Source organism: Protopterus annectens, chromosome 5.part1 (genome assembly GCF_019279795.1).
Source record: "Protopterus annectens isolate FY-2018-M chromosome 5.part1, PAN1.0, whole genome shotgun sequence".
In the NCBI taxonomy this organism is placed as follows: domain Eukaryota; kingdom Metazoa; phylum Chordata; order Ceratodontiformes; family Protopteridae; genus Protopterus; species Protopterus annectens.
This window is the reverse complement of record NC_056736.1, coordinates 245,153,891-245,174,053: the sequence shown is the minus strand read 5'-3', so window position 1 is coordinate 245,174,053 and position 20,163 is coordinate 245,153,891.

Below are 20,163 nucleotides of genomic sequence, written 5' to 3'. Positions count from 1 at the left end.
GCCTTCAATTGTCAGCCATAATCATCAGAGCCTACTGATACTCTGACATCAGGTGGTAGGAAGGTTTGTGGTCTGCACTGTGGTGGCAGGACAGGTAGCTTACATCCTTGTAAGTTGGGAACTGCTGATTGAGGGCTCAGTGTCTGTTATTCTAAAAGTGTATTAGTTCTGGTTTAAGCACTTGGGCTTCAGGTCAGTTATTTTACATTAAGAACGTTTGTGGTCTGCACTCTTGTGGGAGGAGAGGCTGGACTCTGCCCTTCTGAACTGGGAATTTCTGGTTAAAGGCTTATAGTGCCTGCATATTTGAACTGTTTATTACTGAAATTGGTACACCTTGTTTGCTGTAGCATAGACTAGATCCAGGCCTGCTGAATCTAGCTTTGTTTGTATGCTTGTTGTTTGATTGCTTGTTATTTCCCTGAAACACTAATTCCACCTAAAACGCGGCTTTTCAGCGCTTCTGTGGATCAATAGTGATATCTGCATTGCTTACTGTACTTATTTCCTTGTTTCACTTGAAATAAAGTTACTGTTTGTCTTTTTTGCATTTAAGTTACCTGAAACACATTGCATTTAAGTTACCTGGCACATGCTCACTAAAGCAATTATATAAGTCAGCACTAAAAAATTAAAAGCACTACACCCTCACAAACTCCCCTTGAATACCTTGTTCCCCATTAGCCCTTTCTTTTCAGTTATAAAGGAATTCCCAATACTATTCTAGCATGTCCAAAGGTCAGTTGTCAATCTCCTCTCCAGTCTAGCTGGTGAATCTGGGAATCTTGAGGCAATGTTACAACTGCCTCATGCACACAGACAACCCTCTCCTCATCCCAACAAATTCCAACACGTGAGACATGCAACCATATAGCCATACTGGAGGCTAAGCTCTCTCAACTCAGTACTGGCGAAACCAATCAGGAGGAGAAGGAAACCACACTCACTACAATTCCAGTCTCACATAGACCTACCACGACAGCAAACCAAACACATACATACACAACAACATACTCGGAGGCTCTAAATAAAAATCTGCCTAAGCAGCAGATACCTCCAAAGCAGACACCCAAGCAACCGCTACCCCAAAACAAAACACGTGCAACACATAGCTCACAAAGCCAGTGTGCCGAACAGTCACAGCCCTCAAGGCTAAACAACACACCTGATACACTTGTAATAGGTGACTCTATCATCAGGCACACTGACGTCCCGCTCACCAGGCTGAACAAGGAGAAGGTCATGGTGAGCTGCCTGTCGGGCGCTAGGATCAGCCACATAACACAAGCACTCAGGTCACTTCAAGGAAAGTACAAATATGACTCAGTCATTGTCCATGCTGGTGTGAATGACCTGAGATGTACTTCCCTGGACTACATGAAAAGAGACATAGAGGAGCTCCCTGAGCATGTAGCAGAGGCCGGTATGACCCTGACCTTGAGCATCTTTATGATGTTTCCAAGAAAAAGGAAAACAACGCTTTTTTTAAGCATCTTAGCACATGCCCTAATATGCAACTTAAATTTTTAATCCTAGAGCAAGACCTACATAACAGTAGAGGGGGTGATTGGGAAACCCGACTTGAATACAAGGAACTGCTGTGGCAGCTCAAGTTGAATGCAACTAAGCCTCCTGGTTTAAATGACAGTATTAGTATTATGAGTGTTTTGAAACTGAGGAGGACCAAGTTATGATTTTGTTCATTATAAAACATTTTTTAGATGGGTTGTTCATTGCCAGTTATTTTGGACAACATTTTGTTTTGAGTGGATGTTTCAAACTTTGGTTAACTTTTCATATGATTAACAGAGGTTTTAGAAACCAATAGTTCTTAATAGATTTTTTAGACATAAAAATAATTTTTTAAAACTGTTTTTAAGTTTTTTAAGCTTGTTTGTAGCTTTATAAAACAGTCATACATGCTTTATTACGAGTAGTAATTTAAACACATGTTTTTACATTATTTAGTACAATTTTGTGGGTTATTAGACACTGTATAATTTCATTGAATGAATGAATTGCTGTTGGCACTTTAACACCTGATTTGCATATTTTATTAGTTGCTATTCTAGTCACATGATTTGGGCTAGAAAGTACTTAAGCCTTGAATTTTTAATCATGGTTCATCTTGAAAAAGCCTGGTATGCCTCCAGGCGAAAGCGCTTGATGTGGAATTTTTTATCATTTCATTAAAACAGATGAATTTTTTGTTCCTGTTGAGCCTTTGGATACATCATTTTGTTCTTGGTCTGGTTCGGATCTAATTTGGTTTTGGTTTCCTGTATTTTCAGACCTGTGATGGACTTCATAGTTTACTGACAATATCTACAGACCTCTAAAGATGCAAATATATCAATAAAACAGAATATATTGCATGGCCTAACCCAGAACTCAAAAATCTACTCTGAAAGTAATACAAATATATGATTTTCAGTATAATATCACACATTAATTCTGCACTACACCTAAGATTGCATAAGCCAGGGCACACACACACACACACACACACACACACACACACACACACACACACACACACACACACACACACACACACACACACACACACACACACCATGCATGATTAACTGAAGTATAGCACCAGTCACTCTTTAAGGTGTATATTAGTAATGACCATATTATGCAAACACTTCTTTTGTGGCAATGAGGAAAAAACAACTATGGGAAATATATGTATTCCCTTTTTGACATAGGTTTGAATCCCACATTGTACAAATTACTTTTATCAGTATGTAAGGCCCCACAAAATATGTGTCGTCATAAAATTGATCCCCTAAAATTCATGTATTAAAAGCCAAGTCATTTAACATAGCAGTGTTAACCACCAGACAGACTGCTGTCAAGAGAGCAGCACACATGTTATGAATTAGTGCCAAATGTCACATTATCCTTCCTATTTCATAAAGTGCCTTCACCTTTGTCAGGCAAAATATCTCCCTGCATAACATTGCACAAACATGGTTGGTGTGGTTGTGTGGGTTTATTCACTGGCCATTAAACATGATATCACAAACTGGCTGGAAAACACATTCACTGCTGTTGGAAGACCTGTGCAAACATGCCAGGTGCTGGGAAGGATAGTTCCAAATTCAGGACACAAAGATGGGGTCTGGAGGAGTAAAAAATATTTTTTGCACTCCCTATAAAACCCTACAGCCACAGGCTGCTGCAGGGGACTATACCGGGTCTCAGTGTAAAGATGAGGCTTGGAACAGTCTAGCCAAGGCTAGCTCCAGTGTGACTGCTATACTATGAAATGGGTAGTAATGCAGGCACAATTATAATGACCTGAAATGGTGCAAACAGGCATAATTCAACCAGTGGCTGGATGAGCTTAGAACTGCTGACATCCTGATGTTGTCTAAGTATACAAATAAAGCAACTTTAAATGTTACAGAAAGTTTTACATAGCCAAGGCTAATATGCATAGTGCTTTCATGTCTCTTTCTCTTCTTCTTTATTTTGCAACTGCTCTGGAAATTTCAGCAATCAGGGAGACTAATGCTGACAGACTGGAGAGAATAAGAGAGGTAAGGGTATGTATGCAGCACAAATAAATGTGATTGTATTAAAATTATTGCTCTTCTATACATTACTATCAGCTTAAAAATGTACATCTTGACTATAAAACAAGCATGAATGCTTTCTTTTGTAGCTCTTGGTAATTATATTAGGCAAGTGTAATAGTGTGTTCAGATTTATTAGGTTCAATTCATGGAAATAATAAATACATTCAAATTACATTTTTTTTATTTTAATTCCAGCAAGACTGGCTTCAATGCCATGTTGCTAACTTAATCCCTTCTATATTTGAAAACATTTATGTAATAACAGCATATTGCAAGAATTACCTGTTGCAATTCACAATCCTATTTTGGAATGGGAAAGCTGTACAACTAATATAATAATAACAGTATATGCATTGTAATAAAGCATTTGAACATTACATACAATGGTTCTAATCATCTGTTTTCTCTTTTTGTCTCACCCCACCCCTTATCTCTTTTTTTAATATAAATGGGAACACACCATTCTCATATCATACTTTTCTGCCAACAAACAAAATGCTTTTCAGCTCAGGGAGGTGGGTCAACCACTGTGGCTCAGCCTGCCAACTCTCCACCAGATGACACACCAATACCCAGCACCTCTGGGACACAACCTGACAGTACTGCCTCCTCTGCAGCCCTTGCACTACCTGGCCCAAACATATCAGGTAGCATTGCCCCAGCGGCTGGTGCATTGGCACCTTCCGTGAGTATTTGCGGAGGTGGGGATTACATCAAGTGCCAGGAGATGCCAGAGATGATGTGTTAAATAATGAAAACTGCCATTGGTGGCTGTGTCATTAGTCTGGAGAGGTTGCTCCTTTGAATGCAAAACAATATTCCCACATCAAGCAATCTTTCTGTGAGACAAGGAAGGTGAAAGTGATGACAGTTATGAGGATGAGGACTAAATTCTCACTGTCCCCATGCTTTGTACCTCCAATGTCCCCTGTCTATCCCCAGTCAGGCTGTCCCCCAATCATTTGTGTCCATCACCATCCCTGTGTCTGTCTTGTTTGTCCTATTTGTCTGCACCTGCTTCCTCACTTACCATACCTACCTAATCCTGACATTCCTATGTCCATTGCCCAACATTCCTGTCTTTTTCAAATGCAAAAAAATGGGTATCTGTCCCACAAAAAATGTTCCATACATAGCTCTCCATCTCTCATATGAGTCTTCTTGATACACTTGATTTGGTCCAATTGGCTATACAACATGATTGCATTGTTGTCACCCATCTATGCTGTTGTGACAGTCCAAATTCATCCAATCTTCTGTACATGTTCGCATTACAGTGTTAAAGAAGTTTTAGCTATAGTTTTTTCCTAATTCCCTCCTTTAAATTCTTTTATAGCTCTCCCTCTGTTCTTCCCCCTGCTTTCCCAACTTGTTGTTCCTTTCCCAATTACCTTATTTTCACACCTTTAATCTGGTCAAAAAATAGGATTACACACCACACACAAGGCCAGAACTGGCCCATAATAAAGCCTTCACTTTTTGTCCTCTGCATTTGCATGGAGTTTGGCATCACACATCAATGACAAGTGGCAGTGAAGAGTTCCATACGTCCTATGTCAAAACCTGGTGAGTTTTTGCCATCAGCTGCACTAGTCCAATTATTTACATGCAATGCTGTTTAAACTTGCTGCCCTAAAGAAGCAGAGAGGTAAAGCAGAGGAAAGGCAGTACTCTTAAACATTTAATATGACAGTTATTTAGACTGCTGAATGTAACAAAGTGCAAATTCATATGTGGAGTGTTGACTTAAATCACTTAAGTTTTTTTTGTTTGACAATGGCTTCAAAGATTCAACTCCAGATGCATCTCTTATCATTTTTTAGTGTTAAATATTGCATTCTCTCACTTGTGTAACTGGATAAGTAGGAGTTCTAATCTTACTGCAGTCAGCTTGAATGTGTGTATGCTTATTCAACTATCAATCTGTAGACAATTTTAGAACAGCATCTGAGGCCACAGCTATGTCAGCCTTTCCTCAAAACATCTTTTTCTTGATAAACAATGATGATGTGGCCCCCTATAAAGTGCATTCTGACAGTATTGCACTCAGATGGCTCTTGTGGCACATGCATTAACTACTGTGCTTTCTAGCTTGAATGTGTAGATAGAATATGAATGTGGAGACAATTTTACGAGATGTGATTCAAAATCTTTGTCACTTTTCCCAACATCTTATTCTCAGCATACAGGGATGTTGTCATCCTCTATAAAATGCACTGTGATGCTGTTAAAGTCAGACATCTGTAGTGGTGCTAGTGCTGTGTTGTATGGAATTTGACTTATATACTTACACAGGCTTAATGTTTAAATCTGACCTCAGTCAACTGCTGTGTGTGTATGTGAATGGTAGCATATTACAGTCTTTATATAATCCTTTGAATCTCTTTTCATTTGACTCCCACTCACGAGAATCCTTATTATAACTCCATGAATCCAACATCCTCTTTTTCTTTCTACCCACGTAACATCCTTTCTGCAGAACTCTGGATGATGTCAGCATCTCAAAGATGTGTAAACACATCGTGAAGCACAGCCCTTCCATGACCCTCTGCACGCCATCTCCAGATCACTGGATGTGTGATTGCTAATTCTGTCTTGGAGTGGTGCATGTGCTACATATGGACAGAGTCAGTAAGTGATGCAATACAAACATATGCACCTATCCCTACTATCTTCCACTCTTCCATCATGTATAAATATATACACACACACACACACACACACACACACACACACACACACACACACACACACACACACATGTATACACTTATATATATATATATATATATATATATATATATATATATATATACACACACACACACACACACACACATATATATATCTATATATATATATATATATATATATATATATATATATATATATATATATGCATGGTTTATTACACACAGTGCTCAAACCTGTATATGTCCAAATATATTTAACGAATCCTGGCATGTCGAATGGTCAGAATGTCGCAAAAACACTGAATACATTTCCGACCACTCTACATCCAGAAACGAGTGCTAACATGGGTCAAAAAGGGGGTGGAAGTTTGCAATTCACAACATCTGCGCACAAATGTGGGACATTCATGCTCGATCATCCACCGGTCAACCATATGATGGTAAACCTATATATATATATATATATATATATATATATATATATATATTAAGGAATATCACAAAACAACCAACTAATAAAAATAAAAAAGCCACTTATTAGTGTTCTCAAAATTAAGGCAAAAGCTCAATTAAGGCAGTCCACAACAAAGCAGTCCACAAATTCCAAAGTGCAAAATTTTAATAATAAGGAAATAACATCAAGAAACGGTCAAGCACTTTCGTCCTAATACATTGGACTTCATCGGAATAATTTCCAAATTATACAGACCTCTTAAATAGTTTATAATAATCATATAACTTTAATGAAAAGTGTTTCTTATTATTAAAGGTGTACCCACCATAAAATGATAAAAGGATAAAAACGAACAACAGTTGAAAATTAATAACAAGAATTATAACTCAAGTGCCTTCTTCCTAAAATAGGGGCAATGGAGATGTGGTCATTAATACCTGGAATCATAGTGGCATTCAACCTATGCTGCTACCTAATCTCATATTCTTCCATTCTGTTCTCCCAAAAACCTCCCCTTTCATCCTTCCTAACTCTTTCCAGTATACCAGATAAGAACTTAGTACCCGGACCACAGTACTTAATATGTTTATAAAGTGTGTTGTTACTATCCTGTTTTTTGATAGCATGTAAATGTTCTTGAATATGCTTATGCAAACTCCTAATAGTTATGCCTATATAAAAATGATCACAATTCTGACAAATAACTATGTAGACTAACCCATTATTTCCACAATTACCCACGTTTAAAAATAGCTGTTGTGGGGGCTCTGCAACTAAAATATTTTCATTTTGAAGAATGCAATTGCAATAATTGCACCTTTCACATTTTTGTACCCTCATCTGTTTTTTTGACATGATAGGATGTTCAAGAAGGTATTTTAAATTGTTTCCAGTTTTAAATACAAAACAAGGTTTCTGACCAAGTATCTTAATAAATTCAGTATTATTCTTGAACATGACCTAATTCCTAGTTAAAATGTCCTTTAATTCTTGGCTCATATCACCAAACTGAATAAACATAGCATTTGAAAAAGAGCTCTCTTTGGACTGTATACTAAGGTTCACTATATCTAGTACCCCATCCTTGCAGGATCTCTTCCACTGTTTCAAACAACAAGTCATAGTTACTTGGATTTTAAGAGTTATCACCCCAAATATGAAAAGAAACATAGTAAGGGGAAAATAGTGAGATCAGGGAGAATGTGTTCAGATTTTTCCTTATTTAAGATAGAATTGGGTAACTTAATTAATTAACTTAATGTTTCAAGAAAGAGGGTACCCAGAAGGCTTGTTGTTCAAAACAAGGCAGGAGATCCTGCAACTAATGTAGAGGGGCACAATGTCTTATACTTGGTAGATGGATGCACACCAAGAGAGATGATCAATGCACATCACTCACCTTGTTAGTAATGATGACAGACCTTCTCTAAAAAAAGTCTCCTTCTGACCTGTCTGCTGGTTGCATTTGTATTAGCTCCTCTCTCTCACCATAGCTATGACTTATTACACATACCTGGGCATCTGCCAACCTATATGACATGTTCAGCACTGCTTAAAAAATAAATTGTTAGAAGGTTATAGTTGAGACAGGTCAGGAATAGGGGAAAGTAATTACAAATGGGCAGGGGGGCTACACGACTTAAAACACTACACAAGACTTTTGAGGTAAAGTTGGCCTCCCAGGCAAGGATGACCACAAGGCGTTCTTTAACTATGTCTGAAACCTCAAAGGCAATACACAATTGTGTGCAGAGTTCATTATAAATGGAGCCACCTATACTGAGCCTGACAAACCCACTGACTGACAAATTCAGTTCCAACTTTGCCCTTCTCTCCCTCTCAGCCTTCCCTCAGGAAATACCATGAACTATAACTCCCCCTGCAATCACTAGGGAACAGGTCCTTAATGCTCTCTATGAGGCCAAGCACACTGTATCAATGGGCCCAGAGAATATCCCAGGATTAATTCTAAATAGCATAAAACATAGTCTAACAGGGCCTCTGGAACTGATATTTAACTGTAGCCTCATGAATGGAGAACAGAAACAGTCATCCCTCAGCACACAGGTGGGCCATCAACCGAGCCTGGAAACTACAGAGTCATAAGTCTCACTAGTCATATTTGCAAAGTCATGGAAAGAATTATCATGGACCCAACCCAGTTTGGTTTTGTCAAGGGCAGGTCATGCCTACTCAAGCTGGTGGACTTCTTTGAGAATGTCAGAAGGTCACAAAGCAATGGTTGAATGCAAAATGGTTCCAACTGCCTACCTTGACATGGCCAAGGCATTTGACACAATACCCCACTTGGGCATTGTTGACAAACTCAAGACGTTAGATTCAACCCTTATGTCACCCAGTGAATAGTCAACTGGCTCACAGACAGGACCCAGGAAGTTAGACTTGGGGAGTCCATCTCTGCAAAGAGGCCATTCACATATCGATTCCCTCAGGGATCGTTCCTAGGACCACTCCGTTTGTGTCATTTACTTCTCTGAAGTCAAGGCCAATGTCAATGGTCTCCGGCTGACTAAATTTGCAGATGATTGTAAATTAGTAGCTGTCATTGAACCCTGCACTAACACAAATGCTCTCCAGGAAGGGCAGACACAAATGTACAACTGGTGTCTAAGCCTTGGACTAAAACTAAATGTCTATAAATGCATAATAGTATCCTTTGGGAAGTCATCCACCACTGGTAACTATCATAGTGACAACACACCACTTAGGTATGACCCACTAGCTAGGGCCTTAGGACAGATATAAACAGTAATCTAGCCTTTGACAATCATGTGTCTACAGTAGTGAGGAAATCATTTTATGTTGTACAACTTATAAACAAAGTCATGACATCTAGGTCCACGGAAGTCATTGTTCCACTGTATTTGGCATTCATCAGAACTATAATTGCATAAAATGCCCCCTTTGGAATGTACCTAGCCAGGCATATCCAACAATTGGAATGTATACAAAGGTTCCTCACTAAAAGAATGCAGGGCATAAGTAACATGTCTTGTGCTGACCACATCAAGGTCCTATCTCTGTATTTTGTCTCCTACAGGCTGTTGAGGGGGGATCTATGCCTGGCATACAGGGCATTGTCAGACCCCAACCTGATAGGCCGTCTGCATATCCACAAAGCAAACAACATCATAATTACCCAGTCTAAAGACATAAACCTTGCCTGTGATATAAATAGACCTATTGGAGAGAAAGGTATGTATCCCATAGAATACCCCATCTCTGGAGCAGGCTTCCCATCCATGTGAAACAGAGTTCCCCCCTAACTCAATTCAAGTGTAACTTGGACAACTGGATGGGGAATAGGAAATTTATCCCTGGTTTGGCACTGATGTCTCTAATGGTCACAGGCAGCCTGTAAATGGTTCTTCTCCCAGACTCCTGTGTGCAAATATTTCACCTCCAAGACCCTACTTACACTTATCAAGGGTACAAGAACATGTCAGAGATTTGGGATGCATGGTAAGGCTTAAAAGGCCCTTCTGGTCATTAGCCTAGAAAACAACTATGCACCTATAAACACCTATAAATATATAAGGGCATAAGAATTATATATATAGCTAAACAGTTTTAATAATAAATGGTCATAAAACCATCATTACACCTTGGCATATGTTTTAGTTATGCGCCTGTGCAAAATACTATTTCAAATTTGAATAGTACAATTCAATAAGCAAGAACTACAAATTCTATCTAAAACAGTTTGGTTGCAACATGAATTCAATTTAGATCTACTATATCAACATGGACTTCAACATTTCTTCTAGTTCTGCTCAGACTGCAGAAAACTTACAGAACGTGGGAAGATGATTGGACATCTGCAGTCTTTTGATGCATTTTGGGATACTAATAAACTCTCAGGTCATTTATGTGGACATTTATCAGTTACATAGTAACAACCAGAGATGAATGCATTTTTGATTATTCAATTAATTTCTTCTTTTTTTAATGTTCTTAACCCTATCAAATGTTTTCCTAATATTGCATGATATAAGGTATACATTATTACAGTCACTTATGCTGAAAGCATGACTTTTTGAAAGTCCAAAAAGAAATGTCAAAACATCCTTTTCCTGAAATACAAACTCTCTGAACCTCAAAAACCTGAGTCCTACAAAAAACATAGATTCCCCACATTGTACTTGTAACAAAAGGAGGAAAGGTTTTTCGGGAGGTAGTGTGTTAGTGGCAAGGTTTGTGTTAGGGTTAGCTCATATAAATAAGGATGGACAGGGAGACTGCACTACTTAAAAAACTGCACAAGACAGACACACAGACTGCACACATGCCCATTTCCTTTACCTAGCATTTATTCTAATCCTAACCCACAAGAACGTGTACTGCACTCCTATGCCTAATCCTAGCATTTATTCTAATCCTAACCCACAAACACTTGTACTGCACTCCTATGCCTAATCCTAGCACTTATTCTAATCCTAACCCACAAACACTTGTACTGCACTCCTATGCCTAATCCTAGCACTTATTCTAATCCTAACCCACAAGCACTTGTACTGCACTCCTATGCCTAATCCTAGCACTTATTCTAATCCTAACCCACAAACACTTGTACTGCACTCCTATGCCTAATCCTAGCACTTATTCTAATCCTAACCCACAAGCACTTGTACTGCACTCCTATGCCTAATCCTAGCACTTATTCTAATCCTAACCCACAAGCACTTGTACTGCACTCCTATGCCTAATCCTAGCACTTATTCTAATCCTAACCCACAAACACTTGTACTGCACTCCTATGCCTAATCCTAGCACTTATTCTAATCCTAACCCACAAACACTTGTACTGCACTCCTATGCCTAATCCTAGCACTTATTCTAATCCTAACCCACAAGCACTTGTACTGCACTCCTATGCCTAATCCTAGCACTTATTCTAATCCTAACCCACAAACACTTGTACTGCACTCCTATGCCTAATCCTAGCACTTATTCTAATCCTAACCCACAAACACTTGTACTGCACTCCTATGCCTAATCCTAGCACTTATTCTAATCCTAACCCACAAGCACTTGTACTGTACTCCTATGCCTAATCCTAGCATTTATTCTAATCCTAATCCACAAGCACTTGTACTGCACTCCTATGCCTAATCCTAGCATTTATTCTAATCCTAACCCACAAACACTTGTACTGCACTCCTATGCCTAATCCTAGCACTTATTCTAATCCTAACCCACAAGCACTTGTACTGCACTCCTATGCCTAATCCTAGCACTTATTCTAATCCTAACCCACAAGCACTTGTACTGCACTCCTATGACTAATCCTAGCACTTATTCTAATCCTAACCCACAAGCACTTGTACTGCACTCCTATGCCTAATGGCAGTTTTGATATATCTGAAACCTTCAGTATTAACACCATACAGAGACAGTTGTACCATCCTAAAGTACATTCCTTAAAACTTATAACTATTCATCTTTCCTCCTTTCCATAATTCCGGCATTTGATAAATAGTACTTTTGACTGAGTAAAGGGCTAGTATTTGATGAAGTAAAAGTGACCAGAAAGTAACTATTTTACTGACTTAGCTGCATATAAAACAACATTACTTTATGCAGGACTTTTTTTTACTACAATAGGCACTTTTCTGTAAGAGCAGAGAAAAGTTTTCTAATAGCCAGAGCATGTCTAAGTAATGAAATGATTATAGTTATATAAAACAAGAAGTGAGGTAGATCAATGTATACACAGAATAATAAAAATAAAGATGAGGAATGAACAGTTTGGATACAGATCAAGTGTAGCAAAATTGACTTGATGTTTGCAATGAGAAAGATAGTGGGGAAAAGTTGGGATCAGAAAAGAGCCTTAATGGCTTTCCAAGACATGAGGAAGCATAAGACAAGGTGATTTGGGCAAGTCCTGGAGACATTTGTTGCATTAGTACAGGCTATATACTGTAAGTAAAGAGGTTTTTAGACTCAGAGAGAGAGAGAGGTTTTCAGTGTGCATCAATGTTTAGCTCTGAACCATCACAGTTCATGTTAGTCACAGGCTACATTAGCAGACTGAAGAAGAAAATAAGTCAAGAAAACTGCTCTGTGCAGGCACAGTGGTACAAGAAGCCATGTCTGCATACAGCAGATATTGCCACAGTATAAGCAGATTCTGAACATGAACCCCAACAAATGATAAGGCACTGAAATACAAAATTGCTGTCATATGTGATTAAACTGATGACACACAAGACAGTGCTCACGGCAACAAATTGGGACAATCAGGAGAATCTGAAAACTGATATAGACAGGAAAATTGTGGAAGAGATTTAAGAGCTTCAGGTATCCTTGAAGTGTGGTTCAGGAATAAGAAAACCAAACATAATCAGAGGTGCTGAACTGGAGTGAAGTGTCAGGACAAGTAAACGACAAAAGAGCACCAGAATAAAAGTAGTGTGCAAAACAGTGGTGCAACCAATGCTTCTGCATGGCACAGGAACCTGGGCAATGAAGGCAGAGCACCTGAGGAAACTTTTTACAGCTAAGTGGAGATCATTCAAGCAATTGGCTGTCTTTAGAGAGCTGCAAGATGTTTCAGGGCCTTTCCACAGAAATATAAGAAGGAAATTCTTCTTTACTTTGATGAGTTCTGGGTCTTAGATGAGAACATTAGGAAGAAAAGATTCTTAAAGGAAAGTTTAAGTACTGGTTTTAGAAGGAGGGAAGTTAATATGATGCACAAATTCTGAAACTGCCTAATTGTACCAGGGTGTCTTAGGAATGATGTCCTTGTAGCTGAATGACTTTATTCCATGTGGTATAGAAGTATGTTATGCTAGGTCACTTATGCTAGGTCACTCATGCATCAAGTCTATGGATTTTCAGTTTTTAGTAATGATTTTATAGATGGCAAAGTTAATATCAATTTACGTGCCATTTTTATGAAAAACACCTGCACAACTGAACGTAGGTACTCTGTATAATAAGATCACCCATTATAGTAGGTGTCTTTTGTTTAGTATACTGCTTTCACTCAGCCACCGATGCAAAGAATGGCCGTTCAAGAATACTGTATGACTGCAAGAACTTTGGAATGGCTCTGTATCTTTCAACAGCAAATGTTGTAGTACAGTAACACTCACTATGGTAACAAGGTTAGCCATGTGCAAACTAAGGATGTATAAAATTAAATTTTTATACCTAAACAGAATACTTAGAATGTTTACATTGTTGAAACTGTTTGTGGAATGTATTACAGAAGGCAACGAATCTGGGTACATTAACCATGCTGAGAAGAACATACTGAGCAAACATCAAGGACTGAAGCAAAACTGACTTTGTGGTATGCAGCTTCATTTCAGGGTGCTATGGTAAAAACAAGGGATGTTATAAAGTGTTCTGTTAATACTATGGCCTGTATTAATAATGACAGAGATTTACATTTTGTTTCTAAGTATTCCTTGTTTTCCGAGGTAGTGAATGGGACACTTTTGGATTTGTGGCCCATTGTGAGTAGGGATGAGGTAGTGGGAAATTTCTTCCCTAGATTTGTGAAATTTTCATATAGAAGATAATTCAAATTTAAAGGAATTGTCAAACATCACCCTATACTTTGTCCCGCAAGAGTTTGCAGGATTAGGAACATTTCAGGCACAAATATAAACAGGCATAAATTCACTTGTAAAGTAAGATTTAATTGTAATTTGTGTGGGGTAATTTAGATCATGGGGTGTGGATGCAGCAGCAGCATCAAATGGTACATTGGACAAATGAATAGGTCTGCAAAAGTAAGAATAATGGAACATTATGGGGGAATGGACAAGAGCAGCCACGGTGGTGCAGCAGTTGACGTTGCCGCCTCCCAGCAAGAGGTTCTCTGGTTCGATTCTTGACTGGGGTGCCTTCTGTGCGGAGTCTGCATGTCCTCCCTGTGGTCACATGGGTTTCCTCCGGGTGCTCCGGTTTCATCCCAAAGACATGCTGTAGGTGGATTGGACACTCCAGATTGGCCCTATGTGTGAGTGTGTGTGTGTGTGTGTGTGTGTGTGTGTGTGTGTGCAGCATGTGCCTTCTGTGGAAGGTTTGGTGCCAGGCTGGTACCTCAGCACTGTCAAATTCAACTGCCAAACATGAGTGGACAGGTGATCTGCTGTGGCACCCCCTAACTGGGAAAAGCCAAAAGAAGTAGGGGGGCATGCACATGAGAAGCCCAGTGGGTGAACATTTTAATATTACACATGCTGGAGATGATGGCTTTTTCTTTTAGGTTCATAGGTTCATAGGTTTATACTAGGCTATCTGCCCTAAGGCATTTATAAGCCTAGCCCAAAGTTTTGTGGCTTACGCCACCCCTTATGTTAAAAAATACTGTGCCCATTAGTTTGTTGTGACTCTGTCCAGCAGTGACACAGAGATGATTCCCGGGGTAAACCTACGATCTCCCATCCACCGGTCAAGATTTCTCTTGAACAGAGCCAGCGAGGTGCTCTGCCTCACATGGACCGGGAATTTATTCCACAGCATAGGGAGTCTCTGGGTGACAAATCTATCCCTCCAGCATGTCCTATTTATATCCGTGCTAAGGTTTAAGTTGCTTGCTCTAGTGGATCTGGTAGATTTGGATTTTTGAGGTGGAGCATGTCCATTAATTCCGGGTTGGACATGGCCTTGTATGTCAGGCACAGGTCACCTCTGAGCAGGCGGTATGCGACTGAATAGAGCTGGAGTTTCTTCAGTCTGGCAGCATATGACAGATTTTGGAGTCCCTTTATCCTTTTGGTGAGGAACTTTTGGGGTCTCTCCAATTGCTGCAGGTGTCGGGTGAGATACATCCCGAATGGGGCATTGTACTCGATCATTGGTCTGATAAGTGAAGAGTACAGGGGAACAATGACCTCACTTGATCTGGATGTGAATCCCTTCATGATCAGGTGGGCAATGTAGAAGGTCTTTCTAACCACTTTAGCAATGTGAGTGTCAAAAGAAAGTGTGTTAGCACAACAAGTTTTGCATAAGGGGGATGTCTGTAAAAAGTTAAATGAGCTAGAAAGTAAATTAATTTTGAATTTTAAAACTTTATATACTAGGGTTCTCAGTCTTGAGGTTAACTTAGTGAATTTATCTGGTTTTTGTATAAAATGTTATTTAAAAAGTTGTCAAACAAAGTTATTTAACATTTTTATAAAAGGTTTGTTAATTTTGAGATGTCAGTTTTGAATTTGTTTTCATATTGGGTGAAGAATATATTTATATATGCACAAAATAAATTAAATTAATATTTATTGTATACATTTGCACAGTTGTTGGGCACTTTAAGGCAATTATTTACATTTGATTATGGAGGGGTTGACCTGAATAAATAATGAGCTGTTCAGCAATTTTGTATCCTTTGAAGGTGAAAGGCCAAGGTAACAGTGGTTGTATCTATTAAAGCTCTTTTGAACCATCATCTCTGTGGAACTTGTGTTTTTTGGAATTGTATTTTGTAGTGTTTTGGAATGCAGCTATACCCTGAGTAAGAAATGGGTTCCAATTCTGATAGTGTATTAAAACAGAAATATACGCTTGATAAAAATAAGTTGTTTTGGAAAATGCCATTCAATAGGTTCCTTCAAACATTCACTGGATGAACAAACAGGTAATGCTAAGCTTGGGTTTAGTGTCTGGCGCTGAGCTCTTAAAAGACTAATGTTGTGAGTACCTACTAACTTGTCAACCTATACTATACTTTTAAAATACATTCCAAATCTGCAGCATCACACCAATATATTGGACTGTGCAGTACACTCATATGAATATTCTGCACTTCTGATATTGCATGCATAGTGCTAACTTCAACCTAAAATTATAAAGAGGATGCATTCTTGTAAATGTCACTTTATAAGGAAGACGTCTCTTGCTTCTTTTGCTTGAAATGTGAAAACGTCTGAGGCTGTATGTCTGTGGTTGATTAAGTGATTTTTTTTTATAATCCATGTGGTGGATTATATGATTTTTGTAGTGATTGTCAAGGTTTTGTGTTTTATCATTTCAACATGACAGTACTGACGTGTAATACATATTCCAGTATTATACCAGCCCAAAAGTAATGCTTTTAGTTTTTAACAGAAGACAGGTAAAAGTAACTTTAGAAAACTCAGATCTTCATCAGGTAAAAAGGTTAACTACTTTATGGATAGATGTCTCTTCACCTGAGCCATTGCTCTGGGCCTCCAGGTCCCATTAACATGGATGACATCTATCTCTTTTACTCTGTTTCATAACTTCTCTTTCTCAATGACTTTTTAATTTTCTGATTTGGGCTAACACAGTCACTGCCTTTACGTACCTTTGCTTTCTCCAAGTCTGATTATGAGCCACATTTTCATACATTTCTTTAGTTTATACGTTTATGAGTTCATAAGTAAGTACTACACAATCATTCTGCAGACCATTACAAGCCAAGGCAATAACCAATATTTTTTCTGCATTTTCATATGCATACTTTTCACTCATTGAGTTCAGTTACTAATTAACTGCCTTCTTAAGTGGATGTTTGTTGAACTAATTAAGTACCATGTGATCAGATGCTTAAGTATTTAAACTTTTCAGTCACAGTACTTTTTATCTTGAGAAAGCCAGGTATTTGCCTGGCGAAAGCGCTTGATTTATTGACCTGTGTGTTGTTCAATAAAGCTGCACTTTGTGCTTTTTGGTTCGGTTCTTCCTGTCTGTGAATTATCTTTTATCAATAACTAATATTTAAAAATACAAGTTAAATCAATGAGAATTTTTGACTCCCCATCCAATTATCTACACAATTCTTTGTTTTTGAGAAATTCCTATTTTTTTCTGGTGAAAACCTTTTTATTATGTTACAGAATTACCCATCCCCCTCAAGCTTTAAGCCATCAGTTTCAGTTTTGTGTCACAGGCATTCACTTCCCATCAATGCTGTTAGAGCCAAGTGCCTGCTGTACTCTAAATGAAAGAACTCTAATGACAAAGCCCTGCTAAATAATTTCATATTGCACTTTTCCTGTTGCTGGAGCCAATGTATGGGAGCATGATCAGTTATAAGGGTAAATGTCCTACCTAACAACCCATATGACCCTGGTTTTCACTTAGTAGCTAAGCACTCATATTCAGTGGTGAATTAGTTAGCATCTGTCTTGGTCAGCTTACTACTTAAATAATAAATGAGATACTCTTCTCCAAAATTTTTACCAACAAAAAGTCTCCAGGCCCCTGTTGAATGTATCTATATATACAATGAATTGCTTGATGAACTCAAGAGATACCAGCATGCATTTGGAGCATAGGATGTCTTTTAATTGGAGGAAAAGATTTTTTGCTCCTATAGTCCACTTGCTATTATGGGCATATTTCCTCTAGTGAAATTGCAGTTGCAGCAAAATATAGCACACATTTACTATATCTGCCAAGCCACCAAAAGGTCTATCCTGTTTTTTTTTTTATTTTAGTCTGTACAATGTGTCAGTTATTTGAATCTTCTACTTTCTAGTTCTGAAGATTGTTGGTTCCTACTTAGCACAGCTATTTTACCTCTGACAATCTCTATTTTATCTTAAGGATCATCTGCTGTCAACCCTGCCTACTTTAGTGATAATATAACCTGTATTGTGGGAAGGTGTGAATCCCAGCCTTCACATTAAATGACTACATCATTTAAATATGCATCAGCATAGGGTTTGTGAGACTTCAAGACCTTGTCTATCAACCATTAGAGAGTAGCCAGAGCAGCACACTACTCAAACTGCAGACAATGAAAATACATTTTGAGCAGCACAGATTCTAGATGGTACCATATTGGTGGAAAAGTTATACAGATCAACTGGTCTGGGCATCTACTGGTATGCACAGTATCCTCAAGATAGGAGAACACATACCTCAGACTGCATGCCATGGCAGATCTAGACACTCTACAGTATAAAGTATGGCTCTAGATAATTCAGTTGTGTTGACTAATGTTGACAAATGGGAATGGGTATTTGCTGGTGATAAGCGGGGTGAGAAGCTGACCTACTCCGTGCACACATGCTAATGTTGGGAGGCCTGTAAGTGCCCCTATTCACCATTGTGTGCCTGTCATAAAGCCCAACAGCCATGGGTCAATAAGCTACTGGTCAGGAGATGTTCAATTGCCCAGCTTAGGTTATCTGGGATAGCTCTGTTGAGCAAAAGCTGGATGGAAAACCAATCAACCTGCTAAACATGAACTGAGAATTGCTTCACTCAAAATAGGTTCACTAACAGGATAGAGTTTGGAAGTGGGTAACATGATGGTAAGGAGGAGGCTGGACATTCTATGTTTCCAGGAGACAAGATGGAAGGGCAATCCAGAAAAGCCACTTGGCTTTGGATCTAGAGTCTACTACTCAGGAAGAGGACATGCTAGAAATGATGTGGAAATTATGATGGAGAGGCTTCAGAAGACAGTGAGGGGGGGGGGGGGCGTGGCCAAGGATGAACACAGGATAGCAGCAGATTTCTTCAGCTCCACCAATTTCATTACATTGACAGGAATTAATTACTTAAAAAATTAATTCTTGAAGTAATTTTCTTTCTAAATATGTTTGTTTTATATAGTTCTTGGACTATATCTAAAAAAGAAAGGAAATCTTAATAATATTCCTGTCAGAAATTACTTTGGAAATTTTCCTGTCAGTTTATCAGTCTGAAATGAGTTCCAGTAAGACAAATTCTCAAGACTCCAGCATCAAGAAAGAACTTCAGTCTCTGATAATTATAGTCCAGCAACTTACTGCTAAGATGGATAAAATGGATACTAAAATAGACACTTTCATAGAAAAACTACAAAACAAATAGACTTGTTACATATGGACCTGCAACAACAGAAGATCCAGATGACAGGCATAGAAGAAGCTGTGAATGACATGGAAAATAAAATACAAGAACAGGAAATCAACATTGAGTTTCTGCTGAAACAAAATACACATTTACAAACAAAGCTGGATGACCTGGAAAATAGATCTATAACATTAGGATTTTTGGACTGCCAGAAAATATTGAAGGTAACAATATTACTTCTTTTTAACAACATGGCTCCCTAAAACTTTAGATTTACCAGAAGCATTCTCTTTTGGTATCGAAGAGCACATAGATCTATAGCTAATACTAACTCTAACAAAAACTATCCTAGATCAGTTATAGTTAGATTTATATCATCTTTTGATAAAGAGATGGTTCTTAAATCTGCTTGGGCTAAAGCTCCTGTTAAGTTTAATGAGACAACTGTGCGTTTTGACAATGACTATTCTTCCATGGTAATTGCTAAAAGAAAAGTTTTTCTGCCACTAATAAGGGAGCTTAAAAGCACAGTTTAAAACATACCTTCTGTTTCCTGCCAAGCTTAAAATCTTCCTTCCTGATGGTCCTAAGGTCTTCGATGATTTAGACTCTGCTTTACTGTTTGTCAAAGAAA